At 41.4% G+C, this 12209-nt stretch overlaps 1 protein-coding gene and 1 non-coding gene across 2 annotated transcripts in view; one reads left to right on the top strand and one right to left on the bottom strand.

Moving 5' to 3' along the window:
• PAK1 (p21 (RAC1) activated kinase 1) overlaps positions 1-12209 on the top strand; it is a 162547-nt gene that overhangs the window by 22244 nt on the left and 128094 nt on the right. The window lies entirely within an intron of this gene.
• On the bottom strand, positions 8828-8903 carry TRNAT-GGU (transfer RNA threonine (anticodon GGU)). Its single transcript has one exon. It is a non-coding gene; the product is annotated as a tRNA-Thr (tRNA).

The following is a 12209-nucleotide window of genomic DNA, read 5'->3' as shown; positions in this document are numbered from 1 at the left end:
GCCTCATTTTCTCCTGACCCTACTCTGTCTTTCTAAAAAGACTTATTTTCTTTGCATTCTCTTTCATATGTCATCATGTGCCCTCAGCTTGGAATTCTTTCTTCCTCTGAAGAATTAAAATTCTTCATTCTTCAAGATACAACTTAGCTGCCATTTCTTCTACATAGGCTTCCAGTCCTCATCTATCATTAATGATTATAATTTCCTTGAGGGTAGACTGAATGTTTGTATCTCCCACAATTTCATATGTTATATCCTAATGCCTGATGTGATATTTGGAGGTGGGGTCTTTGGGAGGTGGAGCCCTGATGAATGGGATTAGTGTCCTTATAAAAGAGACCCCAGAGAGCTAACTTCCTTGCCTTTTCTGTCATATGGGGACACAGTGAGAAGACAGCTATCTGTGAACCAGGAAGAGGGTTCTCACCAGACACCGAATCTTCTGGTCCTTTGATCTTTGTGTGTGTGTGTGTGTGTGTGTGTGTGTGTGTGTGCTTTGACCTTAAACTTCCTGGTTTCCAGAACAGTGAGGAATAATTTTCTGCCATCCATCTATGATATTGTGTTACAGCAACTCAAATGGACTAAGAGTAATATTTTGTTTTTTTCCTTGCTACATATTCGACATCTTTAACAGTGTTTGGCATATAGTAGGCTCTCAATAAGTACTTCTTTTAAAAAAAAAAGTTATTTATTTATTTATCTATCTTTCTATTTATCTAGAGGAAAAGGGAAAGAGAGAGAGAGAGAGAGACAACAAGAAGCATCAAATGGTTGTTCTATGTATTTGTGCATCCATTGATTGCTTCTCATATGAGCCTTCACCAGGGATCGAACCAGTGACCTCGGGCTCAATCCGGGAGCTCAGGATTGAGCCAGTGATCCTGGCATACAGCCAGCAACCTCGGGCTTGAACCAGTGACCTCTGGTCTCAAACTGGCAACCTCGGCACTCTTGGTTGATGCTCTACCTACTGTGTCACTACCAATAAGCCAATACTTCTTGATGATTGAATAAAATAATTTACTTCTCAGCCCTGGCCGGTTGGCTCAGTGGTAGAGCGTCGGCCTGGCGTGCAGAAGTCCTAGGTTCGATTCCCGGCCAGGGCACACAGGAGAGGCGCCCATCTGCTTCTCCACCCCCCCCTCTCCTTCCTCTCTGTCTCTCTCTTCCCCTCCCGCAGCCGAGGCTCCACTGGAGCAAAGATGGCCCAGGCGCTGGGGATGGCTCCTCGGCCTCTGCCCCAGGCCCTGGAGTGGCTCTGGTCGCAGCAGAGCGAGGCCCCGGAGGGGCAGAGCATCGCCCCCTGGTGGGCAGAGCGTCGCCCCCTGGTGGGCGTGCCGGGTGGATCCCGGTCGGGCACATGCGGGAGTCTGTCTGTCTCTCCCCGTTTCCGGCTTCAGAAAAATGCAGAAAAAAAAATTATTTCTCTCTGAAAAATATTTATTAAGATTTTCTGAATTCCCATAGCACTCTCCTTATCCTTTGCTCTATAATTAGATATACAGAAGTTCATTTGTTATTTATAGGAACTGATCACTTATAACATTAGTCCCCTCAACTCAGCATCCCTCCCAGCTCATCACTGGGCTCTGCCCTCTTCACTGTTCTTGTCAGTAAGTGCCTTTCTAATGTCAGGACAATTAACAGCTAACAATACAATACAAATAGATTCTAAAATGAAAACTGAAAACTTTGCAGAACATGAAGAATTTTTATGAATTTGAAATAAAGTGATATTGGAGAATGGCTTGAAACACACATACACAATTAATAAATGACGGTGAGGTAAAGTCATACCAATTTAAAATTGAGGGATAAATTGATGTGAATAATGACAATAGGAGATCCAGAAGACAATGATTTGAGGAACAAAGTATTAGGAGAGACCCTGGGGAGAAACTGGTGAAGCTCCTGAATATTTTGACAAAATCAATCCTCTTATTAACCAGCATTGAAAGCCAACTGTGAAGTGACAGATGTTCTGTTTTAAGAATTACCTTAGTGGCAATTATAACTTAAATTTTGTTAAATTAAGAATTTCAAAAAATTTGTGTTTATCTTTAAAGGCACAATCAATTTTTAAGAAAAAAGTTATTGGTTTTAGAGAGAGTGAGTGAGGAAGGGAAAGAGAGAGAGAGAGAGAAACATCGATTTATTGTTTCACTTACTTAATGTATTCATTGGTTGATACTTGTATGTGCTCACACCGGGGATCCAACCCACAGCCTTGGTGTATCGGGTTGATGCTCTAACCAACTGAGCTACCCGGCCAGGGCCAAACGCCCAATCAACTATAAAAAAAATTTACTAGGAAATTTTGGTCTCTCGTGAATTAACATAAATGGCATTTGTGGATATTAATTCTCAGATAAGATTAATTCTCATGCCCCCATGAGATCTAGTTCCGAGTTTGGGATTGTGCTCATTCATTGTATTCCTATGGCACCTAGCTGAGAATCTGGTACATAGGAGATACCTAATAAATGCATAGAGATAGGAGAAGAGAATAATCATTGAAGGGATGTGGAAAAAGCTTCTTGAAGAGAGCTTGTATGGCAGGTGAGTGAGTGGGGTTTGACAGTATACTTCATTAGGTCCAAAAGGAAAACCTCTCTTACACTTCCTTTTGCCAGCTCCTGCTCAGTGTGTTAATATTCAGTTTGTTGTCTGCCTCAATAGCTCTTGTTCTCATTGTAATTCTTCCTGGAGATTGAGATGGAAATGAGGAAGGTTTCGGGCTGCTGCCTGGGCATCCACATTCATGAGAACTTAGAAATGCAGAGGAATCAGATGCCATGCCTGACCTAAACGAATCCAGGTCAGCCAATCAGTGCTTTCCTGGCTTTCCTTTTGTTCTCTGTGCCTCCAGCCCCCTATCTGCTGGAGGTTTGTGCTACAGCTGTTTATAGCAATTAATATAATGCTAATGTGCCTCTTAATGAATGCATGGAAAAACATGGACCCAGCTGGTGAATAAGAACTGTACAGTGTCAGCCTTCAAAGGACCCTTTCATTAACAACAGTTGTGCTAGGCACCTGAATGCCTTTTCACATTATTTCTGAAACCATGGAAACAGAAGCTGGAAGGTGACCATCGCATAGGGAGTCTAACTCCTCATTTTATGAGATGAGGAAATAAAAACAAAACCCTGAGAGATGATAAAGCTCATGCCTGATTAATAATTCCATTCCTCCCATTTTAACAAAGCTCTGTCTCATGGAAATACAATTTTGTCCTCTCTCAATATTGCATAGCTGTGAAAACCTCTGCCAGTGAGCTAACTTTGAATTCTGTGGCTCTGACACTTCCTGACTGTGTTATCTGGGGGTAGTTATTTAAACACCCTAGTGTTAGTTTCCTTATTCTTAAAATGGCACCAGTAATAGTACCTGGTGTATAGGTTTGTTACTAGGATTAAATGGGATAATACTTGTAAAGCACTTAGCAGCTTCTGCTGCATGGCAAGTGCTCAATAAATGTTCGCTAGCATTATTATTATTACAGGGCAAGGAAGCGAGACTGAATCTAATGATCAGTGCTTCATTTATAGCCCTAGAATAATTCCTCAGCACCTAGAATAATTTTTAGTATAGAAGGGATTCTCAGTACATACTCAATTCTCTTTGGGAAGTTTTCTCTGAGTAACATCTACTTTTTGATACTTCAATGATTGAATCTTATTTTTTTCTTTACAGTTGTTTATATGAATATGTACTTGTCTTTGTATTATTTCTGTTGAGTCCTTGATCTTTTCAGATGTCTTTGTTTCCCTATGCATGTAACTCATCAAGAGTGGGGGATTGTGATCCCTGTTATGGTAACTTTCTTATTGCTCCTGATGTAGTGGTTTGTTTTTTTTTTGGCACAGTTACTAGTGCTTGGTAACTACTGATAACTGGTTGTAAGTATCACTTACATTTAACATTAATTTATTGAGCAAAAACCATTATATACTGTGGCATCAATTGCCAACTCTAAGAAGTTGGGAATTTGTAGGGTCAGTCCTTGGTGGCAAGAAGCGCCTTATTGCCTTTGTGAATGTTTTTCTCTGCAGTTGAAGCACTCCTCTTCTCCTCTGTCCCCCTTCTCAGCCAGATGCCGTACTGCTCATTTTTCAGGGCTCCATCTCCTCTGTCAAGTTGATTTTCTTCCTTTCCTCTGTGATTAACTCCACTTTATGTAAATCTCTTTTTGTGGAGTAAACTGGAACTTTTGCATAAGGGACGATTTTGAATGGGGACATTGAGGGAAGAGTTGATGTAAAGATAAAGAAGGATAAGGTCAGGTTTATGGGAATACGATAGTGAATATTATATGTGATTTTTAGTAGAGGACAGTTTATTGGTCAAGGTTCTTATTAATAGGGGCAAGCAACAGAACCCACTGTAGCAAGTTCATGGAAACAGGATTTATTAAGAGTACCAGGTAGATTAAAGAATCTTTGGGAAAGTAGAAGAAATGGATCCAGGCTGAGCTTCCTGGAGCTAACTCCCCTGAATGCAATGAAGAACTGAGCTCTCGACAATGCTGTTGCCTTTGCCATAGTGTAGAACAGGAGTCAGGAACCTTTTTGGCTGAGAGAGCCATGAATGCCACATATTTTAAAATGTAATGCCATGAGAGTCATATAACGACCCGTGTACTTTACGCATTATCCAATAAAAATTTGGTGTTGTCCTGGAGAACAGCTGTGATTGGCTCTAGCCACCCGCAACCATGAACATGAGCAGTAGGAAATGAATGGATGAGAATGTTTTATATTTTTAACATTATTTTTCTTTTTTTTTTCTTTTTTTTTTTTTTCTGAAGCTGGAAACAGGGAGAGACAGTCAGACAGACTCCCGCATGCGCCCGACCGGGATCCACCCGGCAAGCCCACCATGGGGCAACGCTCTGCCCACCAGGGGGCGATGCTCTGCCCATCCTGGGCGTCGCCATGTTGCGACCAGAGCCACTCTAGCGCCTGAGGCAGAGGCCACAGAGCCATCCCCAGCGCCCGGGCCATCTTTGCTCCAATGGAGCCTTGGCTGCGGGAGGGGAAGAGAGAGACAGAGAGGAAAGCGCGGCGGAGGGGTGGAGAAGCAAATGGGCGCTTCTCCTGTGTGCCCTGGCCGGGAATCGAACCCAGGTCCTCCGCACGCTAGGCCGACGCTCTACCGCTGAGCCAACCGGCCAGGGCAAACATTATTTTTCTTATTAAAGATTTGTCCGCGAGCCAGATGCAGAGCCACAAGAGAGCCACATCTGGCTTGCGAGCCATAGGTTCCTGACCCCTGGTGTAGAAGCTGGAGAATCAGGAAGCCGTTGCTATAACTGGTAGATCTAGATCTGTGTGTCTCTGCTGCAGTTTGTTCCAGCAAAAAGGATGTTCTGTGCCCAGTATCTCCCCTCATTGAATTTAATTCCAAATCACTAGCTAGTGTGAGGGCATCTGATTAGCAGAACCTAAATCACATTTAGAAGGGAGTCTGGGAAAAACAGTTTTTTTGTTCTCCAATATGTGTATTACCCAAAGCTAGGAGGGGACTGTGAGTAGATGTTTAACAAATCATTTACAGATTTGCCATCGACAGTATGCAGGTGGCTTGTACCCTTTTCTAGTACCAAATTATGTATCATTTGGAATTCTGCAAGCAAAAATTCTGGCTCAGATTTGCTTAGATCATATTGATATTTATATCAAACTTGTGTTACTTTTATCCCTGAGCTGGCTTCCATCATGGTGGTAAATTGGCTGGTAAAAACAGTTGCGGAATTACGTTTCTTTGTTAAACAATGGACATAGGTGGCTGAGGGTGGGTAATGTGTGTGTGTGAGGGAGGGAGAGAGAGAGAGAGAGAGAGAGAGAGAGAGAGAGACAGGGAGAGGGGCAGAAAAGAGGCAAAGAGACAGATACTGAATTTGTCACTCAAAATGGGGGGAAAAATCTTCTACTTAGTCCAATTGGACCAATTTAGGCTACTTGCCCATCTCTGAACTATAAGTGTATAGTGGGACATGCCAGGTGCTAATTGGTTAAGCCTGATTTCTTAAACTAATTAGTGGCAAGGAGAATGGGATTACCATGTTAGGTTTGGATGTAGAATAGAGACCTACCCCTGGAGCTAGGTTTGGGGGTAAATTTACCTTAGGACAGCAAGAATGTTCAGACTGTGGTCACTTGAGAACTTATTAAAACTGCAAATTCTCAGGGCATGTACCAGACCTACTGAATCAAAAACTCTGGTTATGGGGCCCAGGAATCTGTGTTTTAACATGCCCTCCAGATGATTATGCTAACATCTGAGAACTGCCTTAGTAACATAAGCTGCTGAGGGATGACTGATAAAAGGCAGGACTGGATGAGGAAGGAGGAAGAGAGGAGTAGATGTTGGATAGGCAGCCAAGAGCATCCATTTCAAAACTGTTTGGTGAGTAGGGGTCAGTTCATGAGGAGTCTTGAATATCCATCTCCCAAGATTGTCGAGGAATGTAAAACTGGATTATGTATGTGTGAGGGACCTGCAATGAAGGAGATAGATTATAACAGGAATGAGATGAAAACTACATTAAACTTGGATTCAGGGATTGGGTTCTTATTCTGGTTTCTTTACCTCTTTGAGCTTCATACTCTTTTCTGTAAAATAGGGAATATAACTACCACTATGTTAGGAGAATTAAATGAACAAATGTATGTGGAACTGCGTAGTTCATCATTAAACATATTAATAAGTAAATATATACTAAAATAATGATGCTTGGCTAAGGTAGCTTTATTCCCAGGATGAGTCCAGTGGCGCCCTTGAGGGCTCCCTTGCCTCTGACGACAATTCCCTTGTTCTCAGTAATTGTTTCAGGTCTCCGGCCCTTGATCATATTCAGATCAGCATTGGTTTTCCTGAATGAGCAATGGTTTCCGCCTCTGCTGTCTTATCCTGGGGCATTACATGAATTATTTACTTCACCTGTCACTGGGATATAGAGGTTTCTTTTTGCTTTTATAACTAATATGTATTCAGGGTGATGCGACCATGCATATTTTATGTTCTGTCTTGGCAGTGTTACTCATTTCTTCTTATTTTCTTCTATGAGGTCGTTTTAATTTGTAACACTATGCCTTCTTCCTCCTAATTTTTGTTTTTCCGTATAGAATATTTATAAATTCCTATTACATTGGAGTGGGGAAGGTGTTCAGGATTGGTTTGGACTTGCTCCCTAGTTATGTAAAGAAACTATGATAGGAAAGTAGTTTGCCCAAAGTCTTGTATCCTGCTTCTTGCCCTGTTCCTATTTCTTGGCATGGAAGAATTTACATCTGAAGTTAAATTTTATTTTTTGTTCTATAATATGAACTAGGCTAAAATCCCCTTCAAATTGTTGACATCTGATTGGATTTAGTTAAAGTCGTAAGCCTGGTCTGCCGTAGTGAAGCAGAGCTGATGTTCTGATCTAGGAATAGAGATTACCTGGTGAATAGGAGCGTCATGAATCCAGCAGTGGGAAGAAGGGCCTGCCTGCCGCGAGCACTCTGTTCATACGCAGCATGTTACTCAGGTGTGCCAGTCACTGAGTGCGCCCGCATTGTGTTATTAGGTAGCTTGTGGCATCTTCTAGTTTGCAGTTTGGGTGCCTGAGGAAGGAATGAAATGGAATGGGTAGTTTTTACTCTGATGCTGAGCACGTCTCACATTATCTACAAATAGCCGTTAATGTTTTTGTTTGTTTTTTTAAGAGGCTTACTGCTTTGTGGCAAGGAAACCAGAGAAACTGCTTTTCGTATACTTGTTGGTACTAATTAAAACCTAGGTTGCCAGTTAAAGGGGAACCTAAAGGTAATCAAATCCAACACCCTTATTTTATGAGTGAGAAAACTGAAGAGAAAAATAGAAATCACTCAATATTATATGATGTTAGTAACAGAGTCAGGACTATGTCTCAGCACTTCCTACTCCCTCTGCATGGCGTAATGTAAGAAGAAAAATGGGGCATAGAAAAGAATAGATCTGAGTACAAATCATGGTTCTGCCACTTACTGACTTGTTCTTGAGAGTAATACCACTTCCGTAAGTACCAGTTTCCTCATTTGTAAAATGGGTTAATGCTGATACGTTTCTTTATCTGCCTCATAGGGTTATTATTAGAATAAAATGCGAGATGCAATGGAAAAAAGGAAGACTTTAAAGTAGACATGGCCAATTGGCTTATGGATTTCAACTCTGTCACCTATTAACTGTGTAATTTTGGGGCAAGTCATTTAATTTCTGTAAATACAGTTTCCTTTGTAAAATTGGGATAATAATAGCTCCTTTGCAAAGTTGTTTTGAGGACATTAGTATATGCAAAGCATTCAAAATGCTGCATGGTACATAATAGGTGTTCAGTAAGTGAGATCTCAGAAGATTTAGTTCTGTCTTCTCAGAACTAAAGGCTTAAAATAGATGTAGCAGAACTTGTTCTCCTTTGGCTTTAAGAATGCTTTGTAGAATTTGAATTAGAGGCTGCAGGTGGGGAAAGGTATGGGCTTTACTTTTTTTTTTTTTTCTGTATTTTTCTGAAGCTGGAAACGGGGAGAGACAGACAGACTCCCGCATACGCCCGACCGGGATCCACCCGGCACGCCCACCAGGGGGCGACGCTCTGCCCACCAGGGGGCGATGCTCTGCCCCTCCGGGGCGTCGCTTTGTTGCGACTAGAGCCACTCTAGCGCCTGGGGCAGAGGCCAAGGAGCCATCCCCAGAGCCCGGGCCATCTTTGCTCCAATGAAGTCTTGCTGCGGGAGGGGAAGAGAGACAGAGAGGAAGGAGAGGGGGAGGGGTGGAGAAGCAGATGGGCGCTTCTCTTGTGTGCCCTGGCCGGGAATCGAACCCGGGACTTCCGCACACCAGGCCGACGCTCTACCACTGAGCCAACCGGCCAGGGCCTGAGCTTTACTTTTATTCAGGGTTCCATTCTAAACTGTAGTGGCCCATGGACAGGCTCTTATGTCCAGGGAAGGGTCTCAAGAGACAGGAGGCATTAAATGTGGTGAGCTGATTGAAGAAGAGGTGGAAGAAGCTTGGTGGTTGGAAACCCAGAAGGGAGAATGGAAGTGGGAAAAGTAGTTCTACTTTTGGTCAACACTGCCTGCAGTTTACTGAATATCAGTATGTTAGGACCTGAGTGCTGAAACATCTCATTGTGATCTCAGTGTCTGTCACTGTAAGTGCCTCAAAGTCTTGGGAGCATATCTGAGTCCTCTGTTGCCCCAAATCCTTGTCCCACAGTGGATATGCAATATATTCTTACTGCAAGAATGACAATCTGGAGGGGAGAGCTGCTGTAGCCCACAGAGGTCTGTAAGTCTCAGGTGACCTCTCATCTCTCCCCCCACCTCCACCTTGCAGATATTTGTATTTAACCAGGCTTTTCTAGGTTTTAATCTTAAGAATTTGCAGGATTTCAGGTGTTGGGTTTTTTAAAATTTTGTTCTACTGCTGACTTCCCTTTGCAACCTTGGTCAGGCCAGACAGCTATTTCCTTCAACCTTAGTCATGTGTGGAACCTGCCAGGTTCCTCTTCCTGGTTTTTAATGCTGGGAAGAGTTTTGTGGTTCTCATGCATTGTAGCTGGTGAACATGAAATCTACATGATCAGGCAAACACTTCCTTAGAGGTTCCAGGGAAAGCATAATGCTGGATAGGTTCTCTCCTTCTCCTCCTGCCAGAAAGGACACTCTCAGCCAAGTCATTAATTCAGTACATGCATACTAGGCATATATGCTATGGATCAGACCTTCTTCTGGATGTTTTAAATATATTATCTCACCAGACTATATCAAGTAACTCTGTGAGTTAAGCTGATGACATTGCTCTCAATTTCACAGATAAGGAATATGGAGTTTAGATAAAGGAAATGACTTGCCTTAGGTAGTAAGGGTAAATTCAGGACTTGAACCTAGATCTTTATGACTCAGTGATAATCACTACTTACCATGTCTTTGTGTGTTACCAGAATGGAAGTTCCTTGAAAGCCAGGGTCTTGTCTGGTTCAAATTTGTGTTTGTTATTCTCAGCACAGGAATTGAAATAGAATAATTAAAAAAAATGTTTTTAATGGATTTTAGAGGGGAAGGGAGGGAGAAACATTGATTTGTTGTTCCACTTATTTATGCATTCATTGGTTGATTCTTGTATGTGCCCTAAGCAGGGATCAAACCTATAACCTTGGAGTATAGGGATGACATTCTAACCAACTGAGCTACCTGGCCAGGTGAAATAGAGTCATTTTCATTGAACATTTAATACATTGAAAAGTCATAGACTCAGAGAGCAGGGCAGTTGGGATGAGGTATTGAGAAACTGTGTCATTTGTCCAGAAGAACCCTCATCCTCAAAGTAAATTTTTTGAATTGACATAACATGTTAATTTCAGGTGTACAACACAATTATTTGATATTTATAAGTATTGCAAAATGATCAGAGTAAGTCTAGTTAACATCCATTTCTATACATACTGGCAGTTAAAATTTTTTGTGTATGTGATGAGGACTTTTGAGATCTCTCTTTAGCAACTTTCAAATATGCTATTATAAGTATTAGAAACTATTGTTACTATGATGTACACTACATCTCTATGACTTATTTTATAACTGAAAGTTTGTATCTTTTGATTTCCTTAACTCATTTCACCTATCATCTGTCCCCCCTTCTCCCTTCTGACAACCACCAATCTGTTCTCTGTTTCTATGAGCTTGTTTTTTGTTTGTTTTGTTTTGTTTTTTAGAGTCCACATATAAGTGAGATTGTAGGGTATTAGTCTTTGTCTGACTTATTTCACTTAGTATAAAGCTCTCAGGGTCCATCCATGTTGTTGCAAATGTTAAAAGATTTCATTCTTTTTATGGCTGAATAGTATTTTATTACTATATGTAAGGTATATAAAATATGTATGATATATACTACTTTTCTTCATTCATTCATTGATAGATACTTAGGTTGTTTTCATATCTTGGCTTTTGTAATTAATGCTGCAGTGAACATAGATCTTTTCAAACTAGTATTATAATTTTCTTCACATAAATACTCAGAAGTGGAATTGCTAGATTATATTGTAGTTCTAGTTTTAATTTTTTTTTTTTTTTAGTGAGAGAGGGATAGTGAAATAGATAGAGAGAGAGGGACAGATAGGGACAGACAGACAGAGAGGGAGGGAGATGAGAAGCATCAATTCTTTGTTGTGTCACCTTAGTTATTCATTGATTGCTTTCTTATATGGGCCTTGACTGGGGGGTGATTGCTGAGCCAGTAACCCCTTGCTCAAGCCAGCGACCTTGGGCTTCAAGCCAGTGACCACATGGTCATGTATATGATCCCATACTCAAGCCAGCAACCCTGGGCTCAAGCTGGATGAGCCTGCACTCAAACAGGTGTCCTTGGGGTTTCAAACCTGGCTTCTCTGCATTCCAGTCTGACACTCTATCCCAGGGGTCTCAAACTCGCGGCCCGCTGAACAATTTTGTGCGGCCTGCAGACTAATCCACGAAGTTCAAAATATTTTGGATAAAATTAAGTAAGCTCCAAGGGGCCCTACTGTATTTTCTTATTTCTCTAGCATCCTAGCTAGAATATTAGCTCTAGTTAACAGCAGTTGTGATGTGAACTACAGTTTCTTGGTCGTTTTGTGACACTGAGTAAACTGCATGTACGATTGTGCTTGTACTGTAACTGATCCATTTTTTTTGTTTTCAACTGCAGTGAGAAAAGTGTTGTGTAACAGTTGCCTTTTGTAGACCTAGTGCGGCCCGCCGAACGGCTGTGATCTTGCTCTGTGGCCCACATGCTTAGTTGAGTTTGAGACCCCTGCTCTATCCACTGTGCCATCTCCTGGTCAGCCTAGTTTTAATTTTTTGAGGAACCTCCATATTGTTTTCCATGGTGGCTGTACCAATTTACATTTTTTTCAATAGTGCACAAAAGTTTCCTTTTGCACATCTTTGAAACACTTATTTCTTATATTTTTGAGATTAGCTATTCTGACAGGTGTGATGTGAATCTCATTGTGGCTTCAGTTTGCATTTCCCTGATGACTAGTGATGTTGATTATCTTTTAATGTACTTGTTGGGCTTATGTATTTTTTTAATGTATGTTCAGATTCTCTGTCCATATTTAAATTGGATTGTTTTTTTGCTGTTGAGTTGTATGAGTTTGTTATATATTTTTTTATATTAACCCCTTATCAGATGTATGA

The sequence above is a fragment of the Saccopteryx leptura genome, chromosome 1 (assembly GCF_036850995.1).
Source record: "Saccopteryx leptura isolate mSacLep1 chromosome 1, mSacLep1_pri_phased_curated, whole genome shotgun sequence".
In the NCBI taxonomy this organism is placed as follows: Eukaryota; Metazoa; Chordata; class Mammalia; order Chiroptera; family Emballonuridae; genus Saccopteryx; species Saccopteryx leptura.
Note: the sequence above shows the minus strand (reverse complement) of the source record. Positions and strands in the feature narration are given on the sequence as shown.